Genomic DNA, 19,763 nt, shown 5'->3' on the forward strand with positions numbered 1-19,763 from the left:
TCAAAAACCGCCTCCCATTGATTTCAATGGGAGGTGGAGGCGTTTTTTCCCGCGAGCAGTAAAACTGGCTCACGGAAAAAAGAACCGGCATGCCCTATCTTTGGGCATTTACGTCTCTGACCTCCCATTGACTCAATGGAAGGCAGAGAAAGCAGTTTTCGCTGCGTTTTTGTCCGCAACGCTTAATGGCCGAACAAAATCAGACGGAATTGTGAGGCAGAATTTTCTGCCTGCAAAAAAAACTCCATATGAACATGGCCAAACAGATCACCTGTACTGTACATGCTAGAACTCTTTTTATCCTATCATTATTATTACTTTTGGTCTAGATATTTTTTGCTTCACTGCACCTACATGACTGTACTTTATGGTGGTATTTACGATATTTACATTGGGGGCAAATTATTAAGACTGGTGTTTCATACGCCAGTATTAATCTAAAGAAAGTTGGACTAAGATGCTTCTAATTTTTTAGGAGGAGCACGCCTCTTAATGAATTGATCGCATCACTGGCCGTCCGTGCGCCGGAAAATCAAATCTAATTCAGCTATGAGCTGGAGTATAGCTGCGCTATAATTTACGCCAGTTTTCTGGTATAAATCATAGTAGATGTATCGGGCCCACGGTGGGTCAGCAAATCTATTTCTGAAAAGGCTAGCTCCCATAGATTCTGGTATATCTATAGAGGCTAGTCTGTGCAAAAATGCATTAGTTGTCTCAGTCCTCCATATAGATTGTTTAGAGGCCAAGCCAAGGGGCTGTATACATGAATGCAGGCTATATTAAATGCCTATGCAAGGTGCGGGCCTGTGGCTTGAACAGCGCTGTGGTGACCCTAGTGGTGGAACGTTACACCTGTATACCAATATGCTGGGCCCCCATATGCTGAAAATTTGAAACAAACTGGGCCAATATCGATTTTCCAATTTTGGGCAAATACAGAATAGTGCGTACACGTCAGAAATTCTGTGGAAAGGAACTGTCCACAGCGCAAACACAATTAATACTTTACCCTAATTTTGCTGCCATTACAATAGAAATAAAATCACGGAGTACAGAGTCCGTGTCACTCCTCAAGACGTCTCATCGTCAAGTACATCTTCTTAGGGATAAATGAATCACAACTAGAAAGAGCAGGTATCTTTACAAGACAATTGAGTGAAAAACACAGCACATGAGTCACTGGAAATTGACATTTTTATGACCCATGATTGCTGCATGCTGCACCTCATGCTCTTGACTGCTGACATCTCTGACTAAACCCTAAGGAAAGGTTTTTACGATTATTTTTTTTTATTATTATTATTTATATATTTTTTTTCAGTCGGGTTTCTGTATGTCAGATTGAAAAGAAATACGAAGTGACAGAAAAATAACTTGAAATTGCCATAAATTGAATAGAATTTCAAAACGCAGAAGCAAACAACATGCTCTTTAATGTAACATTTCTCAACTTACTTGGCAGCCGCTTAAATCGCGTATCACTGAATTCCACAAGAAAAAGGACAGCCGGGTGACTGCTGTACAATGTAATGTCACTTCGAGTGTAAAAATAAAACGCCACATATCTTTATCATTTAAAGGAAATGTGAGGTCATTAAAAGCAAAATATGCACAAGCGGACCGTGAAAAATGCTTTCCAAGTCGAGACCAAAAAAAATAATAGAAATATAAAATGAACACTGCTCAGCCATAGCATTAAAACCACCTGCCTAACATTGTCTAGTTCCCCCTCGTTCCGCCAAAACAGCTCTGACCCGTCAAGGCATGGACTCCACAAGACCTCGGCAGGTGTCCTGTTGTATCTGGCACCATAATAAAAGCAGGTCCCTTATGTCTTGTAAATTGCGAGGTGGGGACTCCATGGAATGGACTTGTTTTTCCAGTACATCCCACAGATGATCAATTGGACTAAGATCTGGGGAATTTGGAGCCAAGTCATCACCTTGAACTCTTTGCCATGTTTCTCTATCCATTCCTGAACAATTTTTGCAGTGTGGCGGGTGCATTATCCTGCTGAAAGACGCCACTGCTATAAGGGAAAATCGTTGCAATGAGAAAGTGTAAAAAATGATATATCACTAGGAGAAAATATTTCAGTCTTTACCAGCATTAAACTATTATTAAGTTTCCATTGGCAACAACAAACAAAAAGTTGTGATTTGATTTATTAAAATAATGTGTATTATATAATAATATATGATATTTTTTTTTCAACTTATCTATATGTCCAGCTTTTGAATCCCCATTTGCAGGATATTTTTATGCCCTGCCCAATCTACACACACAAACCCTTCCATAACTGCCAACGTAGGTCATATTTGCATAAACCCAGACCCTTCAAGGTACGTTTCACTGGACAATCCTGCAAAAATGGGACAGGTGGAGGGTATGCGGATCACACCCAAAATTTCATGGGGAAAAAAATCTGACAGTAAGGCTCTGTTGACATTACCTTGATGGCTTCTGTTCTAACTGGAGCCATGACAAGTAAGATGAAACCGGCTTCAAACAGACTCCTCAAAAATCATGATGGATCCCACAATATGGCCCATTAAGTTTTTGCAGACTGGGCTACTGTTGACGTCAAAAACAAGCAAACCTCAATAAAAAAGGGAAAAACAGTAATATGAGAAACTAAAAAATTATTGACCTGTAAACATAACTCAGACACCTTTTTAGCACAACAGAGACTGCACGAGTGAAAGGTTCTATGGGAAAAGATATTGACATTCGAAGGGGCACACAGAATATGGTAATAGAGGTGTATGATGAAGATATATCCAGCACTCGGTATAAAAGTTATATGATTTATTAGGTCATGTTAAAACTAAGACATTAAAACAAAAATCCTGGGACCACGCTTAAGCGTTTCAGACCAATAGGGTCCTAAATCATAGCTCACAGAATATGACCCGCTCAAGAAAATCAAAAAAGAATAGCAGTTTGGTCAGGTTTTCATGGAGTTTTTTGTGTCAGCTGTTATTTGGTTGTTAAAACACACAGCGCTCATATGTTTGCAGGTAGTTAGGTATATAAGATTCTCTACACACAATGGGGCAGATTTACTACTGTGTCCAAGTCTAGAATGTGTCGGGGAAAAAAATAACATTTTGTCGCAAATTGAATGTTTGTACCTCACTACACGCTTTTTAAAAAGGGTCTCTAAAAAGGGGTGTGGCTTAGCGGGAATGAGATGTGTCTTGCTGGAGGGGACGTGGCTTCAAATTTTCAAATCCTCATACATCATGCACAACTGTGATAAATTTTGTGCATTTTGTGACTGCCTGGTCTAATATCGGCCACTGCGTTTCTGTGTGGCAATTTATTATTTTGGCCCTGGTGGTGTTTTTCCCCAAACCAAAGCATGCTCTAGAAATTTAGTTTTTTTTTTTTAAAGAGTTGTGTTTGTTTTTTACCCATAGATCCCAATTTTCACACAAAAAAGCACCAAAAACTGCCTGTCTGATCTGTGCTTCAAACAGAATTTAAGAATGAGGCCTTACAGCGATTTTCCACTAAAAACACTGTTAGAACATGACAATCAAGCATGTCACAAAACTGTGAATGATGTGTGTTTATCCTCTGAGACCCCACCAAACTCAACAATGAGGGTCCCATTTTTTTTTGCTCCCCATGAAGAGGGGGTCACAAACACATGAGCACTCTTCAAAAAAAATATCAGTTGTGGGTGTACAATTACATGATGAAGTGTAGAATTGTCTAAGAATAGAAAAAAAGGTCTATTTTTTGTGAGAAACAGCGCCAATTTTGTCGATAGGATGTGTCCAGTAATGCAGCCTAGCCTCATTCAATAAATGTGTTTAAAATTCCAAATAACTATGAGCTTCCAACCTGCTTTGATAAAGAAATTAAAGAATGAAGGAGTACATTTGAGAAGACCCTTTGAAGTGTGACAGGAAGACTATACAATGAGAGGTTGAAGGTTCCTGCTAAGGGGGAGTGTGGAAAACCTCTTGAAACTGGGTTAAGACTGTGTTATAATTAGACAAGGCAACTAAGTCACAAAAAGAAGCAACAGTGGTTCCAATGTCCGTATGATAAAAAGGGAACAGGAGCTTCAAACACGATATTATGACTTTATGTATCTCGAGTTGGAGGATTAGCAGTGAAATTCAATAAATGGGAATTTTATGGTCCTAGGGCTTAATTTTCTTGTAACTTTGCAAACTTAGCTGTACATATGTAGTCATATTGTGAGAGAAATTTCCTTTCCATTAGCTAAAGGGGTTGTTACATTCGATAAAGAGTTATCAGAGGTGTAAGGTCCCATGCATGTGGCCATCTTATGGCTCCATACACCCTCAAAGATGTGCAGAGCAGTAATAGGACAGCCGTGGAAATGTATGGGGGCATACTCTTTGCCTTCGCTATCATAAAAAAAATGTTCGATGCTCTATTGGATGCTGTATTATGGAGTGATTCTCCTCTAGAAGCATTACTTCAAGATGAGACTATCCCTGTATTATGAAGTCATACAGAACACTATATAGCGGCATACTGAGTGCCTATGGCTCCATAGTAGGGACTGCCTGTGCTGCCATATAGGCTCCGTACAGACAGCTATGTACATGAGAACTAAAACCCACTTTTACTTACTTTACAGTCCCTTATTAAATCAAATTCATAGCTATAACTAAGAAATACTAAATTATAGATCAATGACTCATTTATGATCATCAATCTTAATGATCTGACCTATAGGGAGGCTGAGATTGATATGTATGAATATAGAGAGTAAAAGATAAAACATATTGCCCAACAAAATTGGCATTTTTGGACATTTGGGGGCATTTTTGGGTGGAAGGAAGAAGGCATAAAATGTCCATCAATTTGGTTTTCAAATGTTGGTAAGTATGGATGAAGGGTCTAAAAAAGTGTACGCAGGTTTGAGCGATTGTCACTTCCATTCTACTCAAGAAGAATGGCAATCATGTGGCTCCTGAATTAGAACCTCCTAGGCTAGGGGACGTTTGGACTTGGCTCCTCGCCACAAAGAATTACGGTTCCAAATGTCACGGCACTGAACGCCGATTGCCGTCACGTATAAACTGCTCTTTCTGCAAATATAAATTTACAATGGTCTAAGAATCGCTCAGTTGTTTGTAAAAATTTTAATGAAATGGTTAAATGTCTATATATACACTAGGACATCTTCCCAAAGTCTTGATATGAATGTTTAGTAGGAGAGGAATACGTCACGTGAACTCTCTGAACCATCATTATAGATTATGATCTCACATTGTGCCTGTGCCATAAGGAGATAAAAGAACTAGCCTACAGTCATAAAACCGGGTCCTGCACCATAGCATCGTCCCGACACAATCAGAAAAGCGCTTTACATCAAGACGCGGAACGCACTGGACTAATACTTTATACTCTTTATACAAATATTATAAACATTTCCAGCAGTTTTTAGATGATGTTTAATTCTCAGTTCACATCCAAAGTAAAATCCAGGAATATCCTGTTTGTCTGATACCAGAGTGTATTGTATTGTGGCTCTTCTGTTAAAGAGACACTCCTGCAATTTTTACCGGGCGCTTTGTTGAAGAAATATCCCGGGCGCAATTCTGTCACGTGACCACACTGTGACCGGCCGATTCCTACAGCGTCTGTTGTGTGGACCGGAAGTCTCTTTCACTATGCATTCCTATGAAACTCACATTAAGCGTCTAATAGGAAGGCATAGTGAAAGAGACTTCCGGTCCACAAAGAAGACGCTGTAGGAATCGGCCGGTCACGTAACATAATTACGGCCGGGATAGTTCGGCAACAATGCGCCTGATAAGAGAATGAAATGTCTTACCTTCTACCGGATGTGCTTTTCAAACAGGGGCCACAATAAAAAAAATTCACTGGAGTGTCTCTAACTTTTGGACCTAAGTTGCTAGATCCCATGAGTATTTGCGTAACTCAAATTAACTTCTAACACATTACAAGCAGCAACCAGAGAAATTTTATATTCACTGTAGATAAAAAACGGAGAATCAGATGAATACAAATTGTTAAGGCAACATATTTGCAAAAATACTCAGCTTTTTATTTAGACTTAACTGAAACTACGTAAAATATGGAGCTATGCAACAGGACACTTTCCACTTCCCCTACACATCTGATCAGTATGGTCCTAATAGGTAACTCTGTTTTTTAAGTTTCAGGAATATTTTTGTGACCCTTAAGAAGCTAGTCAACTGTCCATATAGTCATGTCCTATACAAGTAAGCAGAGACATTGCTGCAGTAGATAAGCACTGGATGTCGGCATACACAACCTCACGTCATCTGGTTGAGAAGCGGATTGATGTTGGGATGGGTTGACAAGGTTTGTGCTTAAGCTTGGCCACCTCTCATGATAATTTCTTTAACCCCTTCCCGCATTTTCACGTACAGTTACGTGATGGGAGATGGCCTTTTCCCGCATCTCCACGTAACTGTACGTGATGGAGATGAAGCTGGCTCAGGAGCTGAGCCAGCGACATCACCGCCGGGTGACAGCTGTATGTTACAGCTGGCACCCTGAGGTATCGGCCAGGACCGGAGCTAGCCTCCGATCCGACCGATTAACCCCTCACATGCTGCGTTCAATAGAGATCGCAGCATGTGAGGAGTTTATAGCCACCGGCGACAAAGCAACGTGATCGCTGGGTTGCCGGTGGCTGCAAATGCGATCGGAGGGGTAATACTTACCTCCCGGTTCGCCAGTAACGGAATCCTCCTATGCCCCGTCGTCGGCGGGGCCCAGGAGGCTTCCGGTACCATCGGCAAGATGGCGCCGGCTCAGCTTCCGGTTCAGAAGCTGAGCCGGCGTCATCAGCAGTGGGTGTCCGCTGTATGTTACAGCGGACACCCCGATCTATCGCCAGGAACCGGAGCTAGCTCCGATTCCTAGCATTAACCCCTTCAATGCAGCGATTCAATGCAATCGCTGCATCAAAGTGGTTTGTATGCAATCGGCAGCCTTGCCACGCGATGGCAAGGCTGGCGACTGCTACTATGGCAACAGGATGCCTAACAATGGCTTCCTATCTGCCATTACGTTAGCCGATTAGGCCCCGCCCGGAGGCGGAGCCTGATCGGCTTGCTGTCAGTGAACAACTGACAGTTCTAATACATTGCACTACATAGGTAGTGCAATGTATTAGAACATCAATAAAACAGTTGGACCTTCAAGTCCCCTAGTGGGACTAAAGAAAAGTGTAAAAAAAAGTGTAAAAAAAGTAAAAATAAAAGTTGTAAAAAATACAATAAAAGTTTTAAATAATAACACAAAACACAATCGCCCTTTTACCCTTATCAAGTCATTTATTATTGAAAAAAATAATAAAGCCATACATATTTGGTATCGCTGCGACCGTAACGACCTGAACTATAAAATATTATGTTATTTATCCAGCGCAGTGAACGCCGTAAAAAAAAAAAACTAAAAAATACTGACATAATTGCTATTTTTTGGTCACTTTGTCTTCCAAAAATTGAAATAAAAAGTGATCAAAAAGTCGCATGTACCTAAAAATGGTACCAATAAAAACTATAACTCGTCTCGCTAAAAACAAGCCGTCATACAGCTCCGTCGACGAAAAATGTAAAACCGTTCTGGCTCTCACAACTTGGCGACAGAAAAAATCCATTCTCTTTCCAAAAGTAATTTTATTGTGCAAAAAGTTGTAAAACATAAGAAGTGCTATAAATTAGGTATCACCGGAATCGGACTGACACGCAGAATAACGTGAACATGTAATTTATAATGCGTGGTGAACGCTGTATAAAAAGAACTAAAAAAATATGCCAGAATTGCTGTTTTTTGGTCACCTTGCCTCCCAAAAAAAAAGGATAACAAGTGATCAAAAAGTCGCATGTGCCCCAAAATAGTACAAATAAAAACTACAGCTCGTCACACAAAAAAAAAACAGCCCTCATACCACTACGTCTATGAAAAAATAAAATTAGTCAAGGCACCAATAAGCCAGGAAATAAAAATATGCAGTTGTGCCGACCCGAGGGGAACGTTTCTTCTGTTTCAAGTGGCGAATTATCAAGGCCCCTAAAATTAGGGAACCAGGAAGGGGAGGGCCCAAACATATCCGCTGGAAGTGAGGGCGCCCGTATTATACCAGGACAACACTTTCCTGCAAAATCCCCCAAACTGCAAAGGTCCAGAGTGTGGTCCAAAAGGGGACTAAGTAAAGACCATTTATTAGTGCGACACCGGCCTGTGCAGAAAGTCACAGCATAACACACATCTATGGATTATTTTATTGTTTTTTTTTACCCCACTATACCACCTGACTATGCCCCTTATATACTCCGCCCGCCTTACATGTACCCCCACATTATAAACGGAAACACCAGTAAGACTCAAAACAAAACTACTACAAGCAAAATCCACGCTCCAAAAGCCAAATGGCGCTACCTCCCTTCTGAACGATACAGTGTGCCAAAACAGCAGTTTACTTCCACATATATGGCATCGCCATACCCGGGAGAACCCTTTTAACAATTTTTGGGGTGTGTGTCTCCAGTGGCACAAGCTGGGCGCCACATATTGGCATATCTATTGAAAAACCCTTTTCACTCTGCAACATCGCGTGCACGCCAATTTCTGCCAATCACCTGTGGGGTTAATATGCTCACTACACCCCTAGGTGAATACTTTGACGGGTGTAGTTTCCAAAATGGGGTCACTTCTGGGGGGGATCCACTGTTTTAGTCCCACAGGGACTTTGCAAATGCGACATAGCGACCAGAAACCAATCCAGCAAAATCTGTACTCCAAAAGCCAAATGGCGCTCCTTCCCTTCGGAGCCCTACTCTGTGCCCAAACAGCAGTTTATGACCACATATGTGGTATTGCCGTACACAGGAGAAGTTGCTTTACCAGTGTTGGGGTGCTTTTTTTCATTTATTTGTTGAGAATATGAAACATTTTCAGCTAAAACTACGTCTTATTGAAGAAAAAGGATTTTTTTTATTTTCACTGCCCAATTCTAATAAAATCTATGAAACACCTGTAGGGTCAAAATGCTCACTACACCCCTAGATGGATTCCTCAAGGGGTGTAGTTTTGTGAATCGAGTGACTTTTGGGGAGTTTCCACTGTACTGGTAACTTAGGAGCTTTGCAAAAGTGACATGGTGTCAAGAAATCAATCCAGCAAAATCTGTGCTCCAAAAGCCAAACGGCACTCCTTCTCTTCTGATCCTTGCCATATGCCCAAACAGCAGTTTATGACCACAAATAGGGTATTGCCGTACTCCTGAGAAGTTGCTTTACAAATGTTGGGGCTCTTTTATTCCTTTATTTGTTGAGAAAATGAAAAATGTTGAGCTAAAGCTATGTCTTATTGGAAAAAAAGGATTTTTTTTATCTTCACTGCCCAATTCTAATAAAATATATGAAGCCCCTGTGGGTTCAAAATGCTCACTACACCCCTAGATGGATTCTTCAAGGGGTGTAGTTTCCTAAATGGAGTCACTTTTTTGGTGTTTTCACTGTTTTGGTCCCTTAGGGGCTTTGCAAATGCGACGTAGTCTCCGCAAACCATTCCTGCTAAATTTGAGCTCCAAAAGCCAAATGGCGCTCTTTCCCTTCTAATCTCCGCCGTGTGTCCAAACAGCCGTTTATGACCACATGCAAGGTACTGTTTTACTCGGGAGAAATTGCTTTACAAAAGTAGTGGTGCATTTTCTCCTTTTAGTCCTTGTGGAAATTAGAAAAAATAAGCTAAACCTACATTTTCTTTGAAAGAATTTAGATTTTCATTTTCACGGCCTACTTCCAATAATTTCTGCAAAAAACCTGCGGGGTCAAAATGCTCACTATACCCCTAGATAATTTCCTCAAGGGGTATAGTTTCCAAAATGGGGTCACTTTTGGGGGATTTCCACTGTTTTGGTGCCGCAAGAGCCTTTCAAATCCGACATGGTGCCTATAATATATTCTAATAAAAAGGAGGCCCCAAAATCCACTAGGTGCTCCTTTGCTTCTGAGGCCTGTGCTTCAGTCAATAAGTGCACTAGGGCCACATGTGGGGTATTTCTAAAAACTGCAGAATCTGGGCAATAGATATTGAGTTGCATTTCTCTGGTAAAACTTTCTGTGTTACAAAAAAAATAGATGAAAAATGAATTTCTGCAAAAAAAAAAGAAATTTGAACATTTCACATCTACTTTGCCTTAATTCCTGTGAAACATCTAAAGGGTTAAGAAACTTTCTAAATGCTGTTTTGAATACTTTGAGGGGTGAAGTTTTTAAAATGGGGTGACTTATTGAGGGTTTCTAATATATAAGGCCCTAAAATCCACTTCACAACTGAATTGGCCCCTGTAAAAATAGCCTTTTGAAATTTTCTTGAAAATGTGAGAAATTGCTGCTAAAGTTCTAAGCCTTGTGATGTCATAGAAAAATAAAAGGATGTTCAAAAAACGATGCCAATCTAAAGTAGACATATGGGTGATGTTAATTAGCAACAATTTTGTGTGGTATTACTGCCTGTCTTACAAGCAGATACATATAAATTTAGAAAAATGCTAATTTTTGCAATTTTTCGCTAAATTTTGGTGTTTTTCACAATTAAATACTTAATGTATCGAGCAAATTTTGCCAGTATCATAAAGTCCAATGTGTCACGAGAAAACAATCTCAGAATCGCTTTGATAGGTAAAAGCATTCCGAAGTTATTACCACATAAAGTGAAACATGTCCGATTTGAAAAAATTGGCTGTGTCCTGAAGGCCAAAACAGGCTGTGTCTTGAAGGGGTTAAAAGTCGATGTGCAAATAGCTTTTATACTCCTGACTTTAAACCTGGCTGGAATAATGTGACGTACTGTTAAAAGGGGCACTGCCCTATAGACCACTGCTGATATGCTACTATTGTAGCGTTAATATTACAGTAAACTGGAGTGCAGAGATATATAAATAAATGTATAATCCAAAGATTCAGCAGCACTGGTGACTTGTGGGTGCAGGCCCTGGGGAACAGACCCTTGTCCTGTATACAAGCAGCAAGAAATAGGCAGCACTCCGCAGGGAAAGTGAAAAAATAGGGGTACTTTATTACCGCTCCTTACACTGGAGCCTTTTGTTTCTTGCACTGAGGGTAGTAAAGTACCCCTATTTTTTCACTTGACCTGCAGAGCGTTGCCTATTTCTTGCTATAATATATATATATATATATATATATATATATATATATATATACACACACACACATGCATATACACATACACACACACACGTGTAGCTAGGTTCTCCTGCCCCCTGGGCGTAGATTTAGTTTGCCCCCCTACCCAAAATATTCCCCGACATCTGCTTCCCACTCGCCATGTTTGCTTTACAAGCAACATAGTTATATAAAGTAGTTAACATAACAATAAATTAAAAGAAAATTTATTAAATCGGCAACACACCGCCCCCCCCCCCCCCCCTTGTATATAGTGCCACACAACCCCCCCTTGTAGATGGTGCCACAGAGAGAGAGAGATTGAGATCAGATATAATGCAGTTCAATGATTATGTGCGTGGATGATCGGATGGATATGTCATAGATATAGATAGCTAGATAGATGAAATAGAAAGATATGTCGTATATATTATACTGTAGATAGAGGAGACAGACAGACAGCTATTCAGAAGTGGCACATGACTTGTTTTCTTGTAAGTGTAACATTCGGGGCAGGGTTAAGTACAAGAATCAAGCAAAGCCTCATTCTGTGCTCCTTTGTTTTCTGCCTAATTTTACAGTAACCGTAATTATTTGTAGTCACCAACCTGGCAGACAATTCCTGTGATAATACTTAAAAAGTCTTAGTCATGCACTTGGCCTCCCACCTTCTCTCAGGTTATCAGATAATATGTAATTAAAAGTGTGACATAGGACTTTTAAAGAAAAGATAAGCTACTTAAAATGTTTTAAAAAGGAAACCAAAAACTTCCATTGCGATCATATTTCAAAGAAGAGCCCGTCAGTTCGCTTTACATGTTTAGGCAAAAGTAGTGCCATATAAATTTACAGTAACTGCTGCCATCTATAGGACACTGTGGCTATTACACATTTGCTTGTTAGTTCCCTCTATTGGGGATGGATAAGTGTACCAAATCTGCAAGCACTTTTCTTAACAGCAGGTGTCCTCACTTTTACTGCAAATTTACTTCAAATACATTAGTTTAAAAGCTTTTCCATGTTTTGTAAAGCAAACACTAACTTCTGTTTGAAGGGGGGAAAAAAGTATCAAGGTGGTTTAGGGTAGCAAAACATGACCCTCGAAACTTTGCAATTCACTCCAGCTTTGACAAAAAAAGAGAGATTGCGGGTAATAGATGTCAATCTTTCCTCGTTTTCTGGCAGCCACTGGGAAGACTTGCAGATGTTAGATTAATTTGGATTCAACCAGTAAATTGTACAAGAAAACATAAATAATATATTAAGTCATTTGAATACAAATGAGGGAGAAGTAGAGGATGTGCCAATACAGGGCAAGGCCGAAAATGGCGGGAAAAATCATCATTGCACAGATACTGCAGTAGTTCCTTAGAATTATATATATATATATATATATATATATATATATATATTTACATACATACATACATACACACACAGTCGAGTTACATTATTATGACCACCTCCTACTTTTGACGTCGCCAGCGCGTAGCCCATGAAGGAAGGGATGTCGTGGGCTGGCTTGGTGGGTATATAAGGTGTGCGATAGGCTGTCTGAACACATCACTCGTTGTTGCCATGGGTAAGAGGGGCGATTTATCAGAGCTGCAAAAAGGGATGATTATTGGCTTCCGGGCCAAGGGTGGCAGTATTTCCCAAACAGCGCAGTTTGTGAACTGTTCGCATGCTGCTGTGGTGAAAGTGTATCGTGAGTGGACAAACGGCACCATTGGTAATAACCGACATGGAAACCGCGGAGAACCACGTGCCATTGATGTTAGAGGTGAACGTCTGCTATGAAGGTGCGTGACGGCCGAACAACACGCTACAGTGGAGCAGCTCACCGTGAAAATCAACCAGGGGACCACCAGACTTGTGTATAAAACAACAGTTCAGCAAACCTACTGCGTATGGGGCTCCGAAGCAGACGGATGGTCACTGCTCCTATGCTAACAAAGGTCCATTGGAAAATAAGGAATCAATTTGCACAGCAGTATCGGAATTGGACCACCGAGGATTGGCGAAGTGTTGCCTTCTCTGCCGAGTCACGTTTTCTGCTTCATCGAACTGATGGGCGTTGGCGTGTCAGGCGAGAAACATCAGAGAACAGAGTTCCATGTGGAAGGCACTCTGAGGCGATCTGGGTATGAATCCATCGTTGCAGATCACGTCCACCCATACATGTTGTTTGTCTCCCATGTGGTAGATGGAATCTTCCAGCAAGACAATGCGATGTGTTACACGGCTAGAAATGTCTGACAGCGGTTGGAAGAGCACGACCAATACTTCCCTGGCTCCCTAATTTACCAGACTTGAACCCAATTGAGCATCTGTGGGACCACCTCGATCGTCGTCTTCGCTCTATGGATCCTCCCCCACGCACCATCCAGCAAATGTCGGATGCACTGCAGTCAGCATGGCTCCAGATACCGGAGACAAAAAAATAAATATATATATATATATATATATATATAAAAACACACACACACACTACCGTTCAAAAGTTTGGGGTCACCCAGACAATTTTGTGTTTTCCATGAAAACTCACACTTATATTTATCAAATGAGTTGCAAAATGACTAGAAAATATAGTCAAGACATTGACAAGGTCAGAAATAATGATTTTTATTTTAAATAATAATTTTCTCCTTCAAACTTTGCTTTGGTCTTGGAATGCCCCATTTGCAGCAATTACAGCATTGCAGACCTTTGGCATTCTAGCTGTTAATTTGCTGAAGTAATCGGGAGAAATTTCACCCCATGCTTCCAGAAGCCCCTCCCACAAGTTGGATTGGCTTGATGTGCACTTCTTGCATACCATACGGTCAAGCTGCTCCCACAACGGCTCTATGGGGTTGAGATCTGGTGACTGCGCTGGCCACTCCATTACAGATAGAATACCAGCTGCCTGCTTCTTCCCTAAATAGTTCTTGCATAATTTGGAGGTGTGCTTTGGGTCATTGTCCTGTTGTAGGATGAAATTGGCTCCAATCAAGCGCTGTCCACAGGGTATGGCATGGCGTTGCAAAATGGAGTGATAGCCTTCCTTATTCAAAATCCCTTTTACCTTATACAAATCTCCCACTTTACCAGCACCAAAGCAACCCCAGACCATCACATTACCTCCACCATGCTTGACAGATGGCATCAGGCACTCTTCCAGCATCTTTTCAGTTGTTCTGCGTCTCACAAATGTTCTTCTGTGTGATCCAAATACCTCAAACTTCGATTCGTCTGTCCATAACACTTTTTTCCAATCTTCCTCTCTCCAATGTCTGTGTGCTTTTGCCCATATTAATCTTTTCCTTTTATTAGCCAGTTTCAGATATGGCTTTTTCTTTGCCACTCTGCCCTGAAGGCCAGCAACCCGGAGTCGCCTCTTCACTGTAGACGTTGACACTGGCGTTTTGCGGGTACTATTTAATGAAGCTGCCAGTTGAGGACCTGTGAGGCGTTTATTTCTCAAACTAGAGACTCTAATGTACTTGTCTTGTTGCTCAGTTGTGCAGCGGGGTCTCCCACTTCTCTTTCTACTCTGGTTAGAGCCTGTTTGTGCTGTCCTCTGAAGGGAGTAGTACACACCGTTGTAGGAAATCTTCAGTTTCTTGGCAATTTCTCGCATGGAATAGCCTTCATTTCTAAGAACAAGAATAGACTAAATGCATTTAATTTGGGCTTGCCCTGGAATAGCTCAATTTTGGAGGGAGATCTGTTTGGAGATCAGCGGTTCTTATGGACTGGTTGTCCCATTAGAGGTTGAGTACCTGATTTTGGGCAATTTAAGCGATTTGCAGATGTCAAAGGACAAAAGAGCTTTATTGGGGAAATTGCTCTTCTTGGCCCGTCTTCTGATTGCTAGACTGTGGGGGTCTAGCTCTCACCCAACACTGCAAAACTGGCTGGGGTTGGTTGGTAAAATCAAGAAATATGAAAAGGTATGGTATGGCAATGCCAACAACATCGCTAAATGGGAACAAACCTGGCTATAGGCTAGGGTAAGTTCTCAGAGTAACAAGTAAGATGGAGATAAGAGGCATATTTTTATTTTTATTTATTATGATTTTTTATTTTTTTTTATATATATATATATTTATTTTTTTTCCCTTTATTTCCCTCCTCCCTCCCTCCGACCACCTCTCCCACCAAGGGTATCTATAGCATTGCATATTTTTTCTTATTACATGTTTGTATGTACTATGTACTTCTTTCCCTTGTGTATTGCTGTAGAACAAAATAAAGATATTTAAAAAAAAAAAAAAAAAAAAAAAAAGAACAAGAATAGACTGTCGAGTTTCACATGAAAGCTCTCTTTTTCTAGCCATTTGGAGAGTTTAATCGAACCCACAAATGTAATGCTCCATTAGAACACTGGAGTGATGGTTGCTGGAAATGGGCCTCTATACACCTATGTAGATATTGCATTAAAAACCAGACGTTTGCAGCTAGAATAGTCATTTTCCACATTAACAATGTATAGAGTGTATTTCTGATTAATTTAATGTTAACCTCATTGAAAAAAACTGTGCTGTTCTTTCAAAAATGAGGAAATTTCTAAGTGACCCTAAACTTTTGAACGGTAGTGCGTATGTATATATATATATATATATATATATATATATATATATGCATACACACATATATACTGACCAATGCTAACAGAGAACAGGGTATGCAAGAAATTGAGAAACAGTTGACATTATAACTATTATAATGTGTGAAAGGGCAGACAGATAAATTAGATACATATGTAATAGTTTGATTTATAAATGAGAGAGAGAGAGAGAATGAATATATAATATAGGATAGATTGATAATATGAGATACATAGCTACATACACTATATGGACAAAACTATTGGGACAACTCTTAATCATTGAATTCAGGTGTTTTATTAATTTCCATTACTACAGGTGTATAAAATCCAGCACCTACCCATGCATTCGCCTTTACAAACATTTGTGAAAGAATGGGTCATTCTAAGGCCCTGTTCACAAGGCAGAATTTTTGCAGAATCCGACACCCATTAATTTCAATTGGAGTCGGACACTTCTTTTTACCGCTAGCAGATTTTATCAGCTAGCAGGAATAAGAAGCGTCCTGCTCGATCTTCGGGCAATTTCTGCCTGAACCTCCCATTGAAGTCAATGGGAGGAGGAATAATTCTGCTGTGGAATTTACGGCGGGACCTGCCACGCAAAATCCGCCATGTGAACTGCCCCTCCAGTGTGGTACTGTAATAGGATGCGAGCGTTGTAATAAGTAAATTTTTTACATTTCTTCCCTCCCAGTAATTCCACGATCAACTGTGAGTGATATTATTGTAAAGTGGAAGTATTTAGGAACTGCAGCAACTCAGCCACGAAGTGTCAGTCCACATAAAGTTATAGAGGGGGGGCGCCAAGTGATGAGGCGCATTGTGAATAAAAATTGCTAATGCTCTGCTGACTCAATAACTGCAGAGTCCAAACCTCCTCTGGTATTAACATACACACAAAAACTGTGCCACAGCGGGATCTTCATGGCCGAGCAGCTGCACGCCAGCCTTACATCACCAGGCACAATGCCAACCGTCGGATGTAGTGGTGTAAAGCCGCCACTGGACTCTGGAGAAGTGGAAACGTGTTCTGTGGAGTGATGAATAACCCTTCTCTATCTGGCGGTCTGATGGACGAGTCTGGGATTGGTGAATGCCAGGAGAACGTTACCTGCCTGACTGCATGGTGCCAACTGTAGAGTTTGGTAGAGGAAGGAAAATTATATGGGGTTGTTTTTCCAGGTTCGGCCTAGGCCTTATTTCCCTTCAAGGGAAATCTTAATGCTTCAGCATATCAAGACATTTTGGACAATTGTAGCTTCCAACTTTGGGGGAACAGTTTGGGGTTCGGCCCTTTTCTGTTCCAGCATGTCTGTGCCCCAGTGCACAAAGAAAGGTCCATAAAGACATGGTGGGGTGAGTTTGGTGTGGAAGAACTTCACTGGCCACACAGGGCCCTGAACTCAACCTCATCCAACACCTTTGGGATAAACTAGAATGGAGGCAGGTCCTTGCGTCAAACATCAGTGTCTGACCTCACAAATGCTCTAGTGGTTGAAAAGGTAAAAATTCCCACTCCAAAATCTTGTAGAAAGCCTTCCCAGAAGAGTGGAAGCTGTTTTAGCTGCTAAGTGGAAACCAACTACATATTAATACCTATAGATTTAGGATGGCATGTCATAAAAGCTCCTGTAGGTGTAACCTGTAAGTGTCCAAATACTTTTGTCTATATAGTGTACTTAACATACCCTCATAGGTCGAAACACAATTATAATGCCGCTTCAGCACCAAATGAGATATATGTTTGTTACAACATTGTAGAATGCACCTACTTGTAGCATGTACATGATCACTTCTGCCAATCATTGTGCCCATCACTCAGACTTTTGTATTTTTGGATCCCACTTTCAGCACAAAATGTAATAGATAACATGCCAGTTATATTTGGCTATGCAAAAATGAAGTTTCATTTACACTGTTCAGATTACCGACACACTGGGATTGACGTACATTAATATACAATTGTGACTTTACCTGACCTTTAAATTGAAGCCATTTCTATTTTAGGGTTTGAAATAGATTACAGTATTAATAATGACAATACTTTAGGATTCATCATTTAGTACATAATTTCAGAATTTCTACAGTGTCTTCTTTCTGAAAGCACTTTGTAGACTATTCAAAAACTGTAATTTTCTCTGTGGATATAGCACTAAATTACAATATCTACTCAAGAGGAGCACTAATACATTGCTGCCCCGAAGACAAAATGCATTGTAAACGTCTCGAAATGTATCATGAAGAAGCCATGCCCTTTTTCTGCAGCAGATTGTAAATGTATACAGTTTTTATTTTATATCTTTATAGATGCAACCAACAAGCCACATCTTGTGTAAGCTGAAGACCGACACGGAGCAAAGCTTAAAATAGACTTGCAGAATTATTGTAACATCGATGTATAAAACCAAACATTTACAGAGGCACATGGGGGCATTTCAACTATTCTGAAGTCCACTGTGGGTGGCGGTGTCGATAACAGTCGATCTGATCTCTGCACTTATTTTAAAAGGTGTTGTCAGGTTTGGACAACCCCGATTCATTTGAAAGGTCCACCAATCCTCAGTTGATGACAGGGCAACCACTGCCAGGAATCCCACGTGATCAAGTTTTCAAGTAAACTCAATGAACGGTCTGTGTAGTTCACAAACTAGCCAGTTCTTCTAGAGCAGGGGTAGGCAAAGGGTAGGCAACGTATGGCATGCCGATAAAAAAAAATAATTAATGATTAAGTACTCAGTGTGCCACAAGTCATATAGGACCACGCATGTGACCTAAATCAGTTAATTAGTTTAGCATTTCAGTGTGTCCCTTGATCTATATGCACTGCACTTAAGGCTACTGAACACCAACTCAGGGGTGCACGTAGGTGAGACCGTTGCTACTGAACACCGACTAGGGGGATCTGCACACAGGTAAGACCGCGGCTGCTGACCACCAGCTAGGGGGAACTGCACACAGGAGGGACTGCAGCTACTGAATACCAGCTTGGGGGCGCTGTAATCAAGAGCGTGAACGACTACTGAATACCAGCTTGGGGTGGTGCACATAGGAGAGACCGTGGCTACGGAACACCAGCTTGGGGGAATGCACATAGGAGAGACCGTGGCTACGGAACACCAGCTTGGCGGAATGCACATAGGAGACATAGCTGTCAACTTCTGCTACATTTTTCTTCTACAGAGAGGAAACTGAACTCCATCCTTGCGGCGCTGATCACCGGGAGAGAGCAGCTTTTCCTTATGCGCTTGGCAACGCTGAGCACTGGGAGAGAGAGCAGTGCTGCATTGTTTGCTTGCCAAATGTTCAGCAGCGACAAACACAATAAAGAACTGCTCTCTTTCCTGGTAATCAGCGCTGCCGAAAGTGTGGCAGCAAACCATGCCCCTCGTGCCAGCTGTGCCACAGGTTGATGTCCCCAGCTCTAGAAGGAGAGCTACCCTATTACATTCATATACACTACTATACCCTAAAAACCATAACAAAAATATACGTTGTTGTAGGACTGTTGGGTATGATCCCAAAGGAATGTTCTAAGCCCTAGGTTCTCAAGCTCTGGTACGTATACCCCAAGGGGAACACACCAAACCTTCTAAGCCACTGATCTTCACAAAAGTAAAAGTAGCACCTTGCTAGCCCAATCAGATTCTGTGTAAATTCTACACCATACATATCATGGTGCCCTTGAGCCAGAGATAGGATCTTCTACTGTGTATCAAAAAATACAATGATCTTCCACCCTCACATCCCCATCTTTATTAAACTAAGAATTAGCACTTTTCAATAGGACAGAATGTTCATGTGTATAATGTAACTTTTTTAAAGAAAAAAATCTTTAAATCAACATAAGCAGGGATGTCCCTAAGCACTCGATGGCGTCTGTTTCAATTATATTTATTCAAAATGTTTAACTCCGAAATAAGATCATTTCTGTATTTAAACAAAGTCAGTCACCAGTTTTTTTTTCGCCCCCAAGACGCTTACATACC

At 40.8% G+C, this 19,763-nt stretch overlaps 1 protein-coding gene and 1 long non-coding RNA gene across 2 annotated transcripts in view; both read right to left on the bottom strand.

The window, feature by feature from the left end:
* CAMKMT (calmodulin-lysine N-methyltransferase) overlaps positions 1-19,763 on the bottom strand; it is a 330,489-nt gene that overhangs the window by 218,787 nt on the left and 91,939 nt on the right. The window lies entirely within an intron of this gene.
* On the bottom strand, positions 1,352-6,798 carry LOC142760198 (uncharacterized). Its single transcript, XR_012883263.1, has 4 exons — positions 6,711-6,798; positions 5,831-5,990; positions 2,456-2,602; positions 1,352-2,032 (listed from the first exon to the last, which is right to left on the bottom strand). It is a non-coding gene; the product is annotated as an uncharacterized LOC142760198 (long non-coding RNA).

The sequence above is a fragment of the Rhinoderma darwinii genome, chromosome 4, assembly GCF_050947455.1.
Source record: "Rhinoderma darwinii isolate aRhiDar2 chromosome 4, aRhiDar2.hap1, whole genome shotgun sequence".
Classification (NCBI taxonomy): domain Eukaryota; kingdom Metazoa; phylum Chordata; class Amphibia; order Anura; family Rhinodermatidae; genus Rhinoderma; species Rhinoderma darwinii.